Raw genomic sequence first — 9,535 nt, forward strand, 5'->3', positions numbered from 1 at the left:
TTTTTTTTTTCGAGACAGGGTTTCTCTGTGTAGCCCTGGCTATCCTGGAACTCACTCTATAGATCAGGCTGGCCTCGAACTCAGAAATCCACCTGTCTCTGCCTCCCGAATGCTGGGATTAAAGGCGTGCGCCACCATGCCCGGCCAGAGCTCAGTCCTTTATGATGGTGATGTGATTCCATCCGGAAGAGGGTGGAGGAAAGAGATCTGGAGTGATTGTCATGGAATTCACCAGGAGTGGGAGTTAGGCAGTCCCAGTGTCGCAGCTTCAAACACCCCTAGGTCTAGTTTTCCTTCTCGTCCCCTAATGGGAACAGCACTTCATTGTATGATCTTTCTGCAAGCCCGTAGAGAGGGATGTCCAGTTTCAGGTGTGAACACTTCCTACAACTGTAATGAATTAGACAAGTAGAATTAGACTCTCTGGGTTCTGTCTACAAGGTCTTGCTTTGATCACCACTGGAGACAAAAGTGACCTACTGGGGTCAGTGTGGTCCCAGCATATGGGAAGCTGGGGAGAGGGGATTATGAGTTTGAGGCCAGTCTGAGCTACACAGTGAGTTCTAGGACACTTTCAGGAACAAATATTATTTAGGAACAATCATTGGTTTTTAAAAATTGGTCTAGGTCTTAGGGTTAGAGAGGTGACTCAGAGGTGAAGGTCACCGACTGTTTCACAGAGGACCAGGGTTCTCTCCCCAGCATGGTAGCTCCCAGCCATCCTTAACTCCAGTGCTAGGACATCTGATGGCCGTTTCTGACCTCTGTGGGCACCACGCATGCAAGTGTTACACAGACTCGTATGCAGGCAAAAGCCTCGCACATAAAATAAAATCAATAAATCTAATTTCAGAAATTAAAAAAAGTAGTCTGGCTTGCACATAATATGAGACGGTCTCCAAGGCTTTACTTTTTGATATGTTTTATGGTGGTTTGGTATTAGTTTGGTATGAATCATGAAGATTAAGCGTTCCAGAGCAATTTTGTCACTGCTGAGAATCAACTAAGAAAATATTTTTTTTTTTGTTCTGGTAAAGAATTGGGAAGATAACCTCCAGCCCAGCTCTGCTGAGACAGGGTTAAGTTCCTGCTATTGCTCACTTACTGTGCGATTTTTTTCTTTTCTTTTCTCCTTCATATCACCCGAGGGTTTTTTTAAAATGTCAAATCACCTATGGTTTTACATTTATTATTATTTTATTGTATGTGTATGAGAGTTTTACCTGCATGCATATCTATTCACCACATGTGCCTATAGAGGCCATGTGCCCCTGGAACATGAGGCACAGACGGTTGTGAGCCATCAGGTGGGTTCTGGAGTTGAACCCAGGTCCTCTGGAAGAGTGGCTAAAGCTTCTAACCATTCAGCCATCTATCTCTCCAGCCCCTGATCACCTGTTTTTGTGTAAAAGCCAACAGAGCCCTTTATGTAGGCTGGATAGATCCAACTGTACAGCAAAGGAAGAATGGGAACCCAGACATACTTGATGACAGCTCGGTGACTTATTTATGGAGATCAGAAGGAAACACGAGTGTGAGACAGTGCAGAGCTGACTCCACCCTGCAGCTAAGGCTTCTGCAGTCCCCAGAGGGGAGAGATGACAAGCATAGGAAGAAAGTACTTAAAGGACTTTGGAACGATCTGTAGATCACTATAAAATTGTCAAAACTGGTTTCCTTAACCTGTGCTCCCTTTTGATAAATGTAACACTTTCTGCTGGTCTTTGAGTGTTGTCTGGAATTTTAGGATACACTGTGACAAACTAAAAGAGTATTAGAGCAATTATCATAGGCACTGTTGGGTTCTCAAACCACAATCCCAAGTTGGGAAATGCCCCACTTGGGGACGCTACAGCCCCACTCCGCTCTACAATGGGGGGTGGGACAGCCTCATATATTCATATACCAAGGAACTCTGGGTTATTTCTCCGAGAGACTAGTCTGAGCAATATCTTAAGGATAGAGTGGAAATTTAGCCAATCTTGACGTAAGGTAGTGGTGTATCCATCTGATGAGGGAGAGGAGGATGCTTCAGACATAGGATGTGAGTTTGGAAAAAAAAAAGAAGCATACCAGATGAGGGACAGCCAAAGGACCTTGGGGCATGCCGAGTGGAGGAAGAGCTACATCTCTGCGGGTTTAACACAAAGATAACTTCTGCACTGAGTACAGTGAGGTTGGAATCCCGGCCCTGCCACTCATCAGCAGTGTGACCTTTACACCAGCCAGCTTCTTTCTCATCTGTGAAGGGAGGATACTGCATACCTGATGGAATGGCATCATCTAAAGAGGGCAAAGGATCTCTCATCAAGCATGGCGCTTAGCGTTGGGCATACGCCGAGTGGTATTTTGTTTGGAGAGCCCTGCTGCCCTCAGTTGGCCAGCTATCTCTAGTTGGAGCAAGAGAGGGCTGAAGGGGTGGGAGGGCCGATGGAAGTCAATGCCAACACCTAGGCTCTGAGTGTGTATGGCTGAGCGGTCCCTTCGTAACTGTCAACCTTCAGGAGTAAAGTCAGTAGAAGTTCTTGGGGGTGTTCCATAGGTGGTATGTGTGCCCAGGGGTTGCAGACCTTACTTAGCTTTTATAGGAAGTTCGGCCATCAGTTGCAATGTGGGTCAGCCTTGGCAGTCCCCGTGGCAGGTGTATGTCCCACAAAATATTCCTGGCACAGAACTGAAAGATTCTTTCGCACAATTGCTTGGACAGGTCCATGTCCCAGCAAGAGGAGCCTAGAGGGATTCTATGAATATATATTTTTTAAAAATTTCCATTTGGTCTTGAAAGAGAAGGCCTGAGGAGGGTATGGAACACCCCGCTCAGGGGGACATAGGATGTCTGAAAATCTGCTGTGTGACCTTCAGTGAATCTCTTTACTTCTCTCTGGGACTCTTTGATACCAAAAAGTCAGAGGACTGCGAGATGCCATAAGGAGAAGGCACGAGAAGAGCCGTCTTTTATGGCTGGCACCATCCTAGGCATAGGACAATCTCCGCTTTTGGATGCTGCCCCACTAAGGGTAACATCTGACAAGTTTAAAAAGAGAGAGAGTTAAAGGGCTCAGATGACTGTCATTTTCTTCTCTTGATGGACTGGAGGAAATGAAGGTAGGAATAGCACAAGCCATCCCTTTCCGTCCAAGCCGATGGAGTGGTGTGTCCCTGTGGTTTCCGAGGAGCTGGGGCAGGCCTGGCCACATCACTGACCCCCTGCACCCAGGGAAGGTCGAGAGACCCAGCTTAATGTCGCAGGACATTATAGTCCTGTATGTTCAATGGCAGATGGGAGTCTAGTTAGAGAAGTTAGGTTGCAAACCAGGAGAAAGTAAGAGAGAAGGAAGAGAGGGGGAAGGAGGAAGAAAACTTTGAAACCTGGGCTGGGCTGAGAAGGCGGAGGGCAAATGCGTTTGGGACACGCTTCCCAAAATAGAGAACATGTTTAAGACCAAAGGAGGAGAGGAACATTGACTGGCTCCCTCCAGCCCGACAGCCCCTTGGCTCCCTCAGTCAGCGGGGCCCCCTCCTCATCTGGCTCCACACTGGTGAAGGGGAGCCGTCTCTGGAGCCCGGTGGCTCATTCATCTCCTGATAAACTGTTTATCTGAGTTTTAACGAGGGCGCCTCTCTCCACCCTGGAGACAGGAGCCTCTGCATGTTTAGCCTGCCCTGATGTGGGGGGCCTGGGGGTGGGTGGGTGGGGGTGATGCCGGCAGACATCTCCCCCTTTGCTTGCTGCCTCTGTGCTTCGAGCTGGCTCTCCTGGGTGGGCAGGCTTGGCCTCCGGCTTCTTAAACTGATGTCTGGAGGCAGGAGAAACTCACCCACAACCCCTGTCACACACTTTTAGAAACAAGCACTATTTATTTCCGAGTTCTGGATTTTTTTTTTCTTTTTTAAATCACACGTAACCTAGTAAATGCTACAGTCTTATTGCTAGGCCCGCAAGTAGTCTGGGAATGACAACTGTTACCAAATTAATATAGACTTAAACCTCCAAATGCCCTTGGACTTACTTTCCACTCCCCAACGAAGACCCTTGTGGATTTGCACAGGTACCGACTCCTGTAGACACATTTATTGGAGGGCAATAGAATGTCTCAATTCATATGGCAGTAACAAGTACAATCATGCTTGAGCCAATGCCTGTACCGTGTGCATGAACACCCAGCACAGAACTAGCCAGGAACCCTTGCTACACACACACACACACACACACACACACACACACACACACACACACAGATGACCGCACACTGCTGCCCTGCCACCCTCTGTCCCTACCTCAGCTCTTCAGGTTTCTAAAAGCAGCTCCTGGCAGCGAGCTGCCCCAGGAGGCCCCACACATCTTCTTACAACAGACACACAGATACCTACCTACCTCAACCTGGGCTCACCGCCCTCCCGCCCCCCCCCCGCCCCCCCCCCAGCCACCCAGTCCTCTCCTCCCATTGCCCTGGATGGATGTTTGCTGTGTTAATGTCTACTCTTCCTCATCCTCCCAAACCCAAGATAACAAGGAGACAGGGAGCTCAATAGACTGAGACATAAGCTGGAAACTGACCTCATTTCAGTTAGGCGTAGTGATTCCTAGGTTCCAGCTATGAAACCCACCCAACCCTGCTTTTTTTTTTTTTTTTTTTTTAACCTTGGACCAGTTCACCACATTTTGATGCTTGGCCATCTAGATCCCAGGTCACATTGGAGCATGAACCCTGTGACAACTCATCGTCCCTCACCCATCTGTTCACCCCGCAGGCAACCCACTAGTGGACGCTTTGCTTGATGAAGACCAAGAGTTCTGACGCGTTCAGAGGCTGTTGGGAGAGAACAGAAAAGTAAGCAGAGGACCATAACCCACATGCCAATGCCACGATGACGTATGTCAGTGTGTCGGGGTCCAAAAGGGCTCCCCAAGAAAGGTCAGTGCTCAAGAAGAGAGAGCTGAAAGGTCATTAGGTCATTAGTCCCCAAACCAAAGGAGTGAGGACTGCTCCCTGGGCTTGGTGACATTTGTCCTATGGAGAAAGGGATAGAATCTGCCTGAAATGTGGGAGATGAGTTGATGTTTGGGAACTAGATGCTAGAAGGCAAGGACATTCTAAATACATTAAACGAACAAACAAACAAACAAAACAACAAACAGACATTCACAACAAGCAAATCTCGAAAGCCCTACAGCAAGGTGATTTTAGTCTCGAAAGCCCTACAGCATGGTGATTTTAGGTTCTCAACACAAGCAGGAGGAGAATGCTTGTTGCACAAATGTGGAGACCTGCACAAGGGTCCTTAGCATCCTTGCAAAAGCTGTGGACAGGGTCTTGCATGTGTAGCTCCAGCCCTGGGGTCCAGGGAATGGACTCTGGCAGATCTCTAGAGCTCACTGGCTGAATCAGTGAGCACCAACTTCAGTGAGAGACCTTGTCTCAAAGAACTGGTGGAGAACCATCGAGGAAGACACTTGATGCCAACCTTTGGTATCCATAAACACAGGCACATACGTGTACATACACAAGCACACATGCATAGGCACACAAAGCCCATTCTGCACACACAACACATGAAAGACAAAAGGCTTCAAAGCTTCACTCTTAGGTTACATCAAGATGGAGGTCCAGGGCTTTGGACCCAGGACCCCTACTTTAAGTCTCTTTGGAGGGATCGCTTTGTGAGCAAGGAGGAACTTCCAGGCGATTCCTAAAGACAGAGTTGTAAGTGTATTTTTAAGTGATGATGGCTTCACTTAAAGAATAGAGTTAACTGTGTGGGTCAGGGAAAGAGTGAGCCTTACTTTGTAACTTTATAGTGCTTTTAAGTAAGTCTCCTCTAAAAATAAAAGAGAGAGAGCGATCAATGTTTTTGTACTCTGGGAGAAAACCAATACAAGATTTACATCAGTGAATTTAGAAGAAATAACCTCCCCCAGAGTAACTACGGAGCATTAATAACGCTGGAGATGGCGTTGAAAAGATTTCTGAAGCCAGCATGCTTTGTTTCCGGTTTGGTTAAATGGTTCATTGCTCAAGCTCGGTGGAAACGTGAGGGACATGCACATTGGATGAGGCCCTGAGCACGGGGGTGGGGTGGGGGGGGGGGGGGGGGGGGGGGGGGGGGGGGGGGGGGGGGGGTGGGGGTGGGGGGTGCGTACGTGTGTGCGTGTGTATGAATATGTGACAGACGCTGTTTCATGACGCTTTAATCTCCCGTCTCAGACGTCTACCGAGCAACGAGAGACTGCTTTCAACATAAAAATGATGCCCGAGTCAAAAACCCACCATCAGGTTGAGGAACAAAGCAGAACAAAGCAGAAAGGCAGCCTGAGCCGATCTCATGCTTGGTCAACAGCTAACTCTTCAGTCTGGGATGGGTTTGAGGGGAAGGTTGGAGACTGGAAATAAATGACCTAAAATCAGTGGTCTGAAGGACAGGGCCATCAAAGGAAGACAAAAGGTCCTTATTCTTTCTGTCTCAGGCCTGGGAAACTAGAACCCAAATGGTAATACAGACTGCATGTGACAACCTGTCTGGCAGACAGGGTCTTCCGGGAATCTTCCTGGAGCTTCTGGAGGGGAAGGAGGGATGACTGCCATCTCCCCATTTTGTAGGTGGAGACATTGAGGAACCAAGAGATAAGAGGGCTTCTTAAAGCCACAGTGAAGATTCCGGGATCACGGAAGGAGAGTGGGGTGGGAGTAGGGGCTTTTAGATCAGAGCTGTGACCTTCCTGGTGTCTGGGGTTGTTCATGCATCTGCCTTCTGGCTTTGAATTACATTTGGCTTTAGAGGTCATCAGTACCTATGGGCCCAGAGGTTTCCATACACAGTGACATGTGGAAACTGGTCAAGTACAACAGAAGGCCCATGCCATTTCTCTGAACAGTGTCCCCACCTCCTGTTTTGGAATTCAATTACAAGAAAGTAGGAACTTTTGATTTTTCCATTGAACTTAAGAAATTTTGTCTCTAAACCGTATAATCTTCTATAATATTTTGTCCCCTTTCTGTCTTAACCCCATGTGGGGTTTGAGTATGCCTAACCCAGGGAGTTGCACAATTCGGAGATGTGGCCTTATTGGAATGGGTGTGTCCTTGTGAGCTTGGGCTTTAAGACCCTCATCCTCGAAGCCAGTCTTCTCCTAGCAGCCTTCAGATGAAGATGTAGAACTCTCAGCTCCTCCTGCACCATGCCTGACTAGATGCTGCTGTTCCCACCTTGATGACAATGGACTGAACCTGAACATGTAAGCCTGTCCCAATTAAATGTTGTCCTTTATAAGACTTGCCTTGGTCCTGGTGTCTCTTGACAGCAGTAAAACCCTAACTAAGGCACCCAATTTCATTAAAAGTGTCTGCAATGACAAAAGACTATTATATTTCTTTATTAGAATTCATGAAATATACCTATTGAAAATGGGAAAGAACTATCAAATTATTAAAGAGCAGCCTTAAAGTTCCACAATGGCTTCCTGCCTTCTCCTTAGCCCATCTGGGCAATCATCTTCCAGCTTGTTCTTTGGTGTCCCTGACTAAGCACATACAAACAGGACCCCTGAGATAGCTCAGGGACACTCGCTGCACAAACCCAGTGACCGGAAGTGAATCCCAGATCCCACCGTGGAAGGAGAGAGCCGAATGGGAACGTGTCACGGGACCTCTGAACTTGCTGGGACCTCTGAACTTGCACAATTGCATGTGCAACCCACACTCTCGCTACACACCTACAACACACCCACACGACTACTGCTAAATAATAATAGTTAACAATAGTACATAAAAGAATAATTTAAACTACACAGACATTTATTAATTTACCAACATTTTAAAGCAGTTTTTACCCTTTACTAGCATAGTTAGTGAGCACGTGCTGGCTTCCATGGGCCTTTCTAAGGCAGGACTCATCTTTAGTCAGTAGGAATTTTAGAAAAAAGAAATAAGAGTTCTTTTATATATCCACAGGATGTTTTTGATCAGTGCGTACTCGTCAATTAGAAAGCAACTTCTTCATACATTTTAGAAAGAATTGAAGCGCATAGCCCAATATGTAGGCCCCCCTCTTTTGTCTTCTCCCTACAAGATCAATCAGGAGAACTACAATTTCTCTCCTCCCATGAAGGCTTAACCATGTTAACTAGTTAAGCAAAGCTTGATTAAACCCACACAGATAATCCCCAAAATGCTGAGAGAAGGGCCCTTGAAGTGCCTGGAGGAAGCAGAGAGGGGGTGGGGCCAAGCTCTGAGGCAGGGGAGTGGCTCCATACTCCTTTTCACTCCTCTCAGAAATCATTTACTACATTCATTCAGCAGGGCACGCTGAGAAAAATGCCAGGAGCCTCCCTCATCTCTTGCAGGGATGAGCCTTTTAAAGTCTAATAAGTGCTGTCTTAATTACCATGCCACGGGTGTAAGAAAATCCGGGCATATCGCATTTTATAGAACTCCGCTTTTCTTTCAAGCCCTCTTGGCCCCAAAGTAAAGGCAGCTCCAGTTTAGACTAAATGTTTATGGTTTGGTCTTTTTTTGGCCCCGTGAACGTTTGCCTCTGAGCCAGTCCCATTGTTCCATCCGTGATTTAAATATGCTTCTCCTAAATATTTTGACAAGCAAAGCAAGTTGCGGGGCACTCGTGCTTTTTTAGGGACTTCTGGGCCATCATTACCGGTTTGCAGTGGGTGTCTGGTGAGATCTCTGAGGGTTCCTGGTAGCTAGCTAGTCTTCGTCTCATACGTATGGGATGTTAGGGGAGGTGGATGGCTCTCTCCAAAGCGACCTTAGGTCCACAATGAGAAGTAAGGCTCACAGATGACCTACGTGTGCACCCTCCCGTCTCTTGAAAGGTCTTAGTGTTATTCAAGGAAGAGAGGGGCTAAATCAAGTTATAGAAAATGGATGGCTTATGATCGTTTAAAACTAGAGTGTCTCTCGTTTACTCTGAAGATAAAGTTATGATGTCCCGGTGACTGGTGGTGACTGTCCTGGTGTGACCACCCTCTAACTTTTCCTCTCACCTCTTCCTGTTGCTCTTCTTGAGCTGGGGAGGGGGTGGGGAGGAGCCCAGCTGCCCTCCTGGGAGGTCTGTACACACACTCTGTTCCTCCTCACCCTTACATTCCATCTACCTACTGTCTCCCTTCCTTGGGCACAATCATTCACAACCTCTAGGGCTTGCTAAAATAGCACCTCCTCCCTCCTTGATCAGTTTTGGACAGAGTTATCTCCCCACTCCTCTCTCATTATACACCAACATCTTCCTGTTGCTCCTCTGTACAGACCACACTGCAGACTGGAGGGCCAGTTTGTTGTTGTTGTTGTTGTTGTTGTTGTTAGGTTTTCTTTTGTGTGTGTGTGTGTGTGTTTGAAGAAGGTCCCCTCCATATTCCTAGTGCCTAGCATTGGTTTGATATTCGATGGCCACCTTGTAAATGAATGAGTCTCTGAACCTGTTTAATTGGTTTCAGTGACCCTAACGGTGGTGAAGCCCATGCTGACCCGGAAATGAATGTATCTGATCCAGATAGAGATTGCTTACTTAACGTCTGCCCTCT

This window comes from Mus pahari, chromosome 14 (genome assembly GCF_900095145.1).
Source record: "Mus pahari chromosome 14, PAHARI_EIJ_v1.1, whole genome shotgun sequence".
In the NCBI taxonomy this organism is placed as follows: Eukaryota; Metazoa; Chordata; class Mammalia; order Rodentia; family Muridae; genus Mus; species Mus pahari.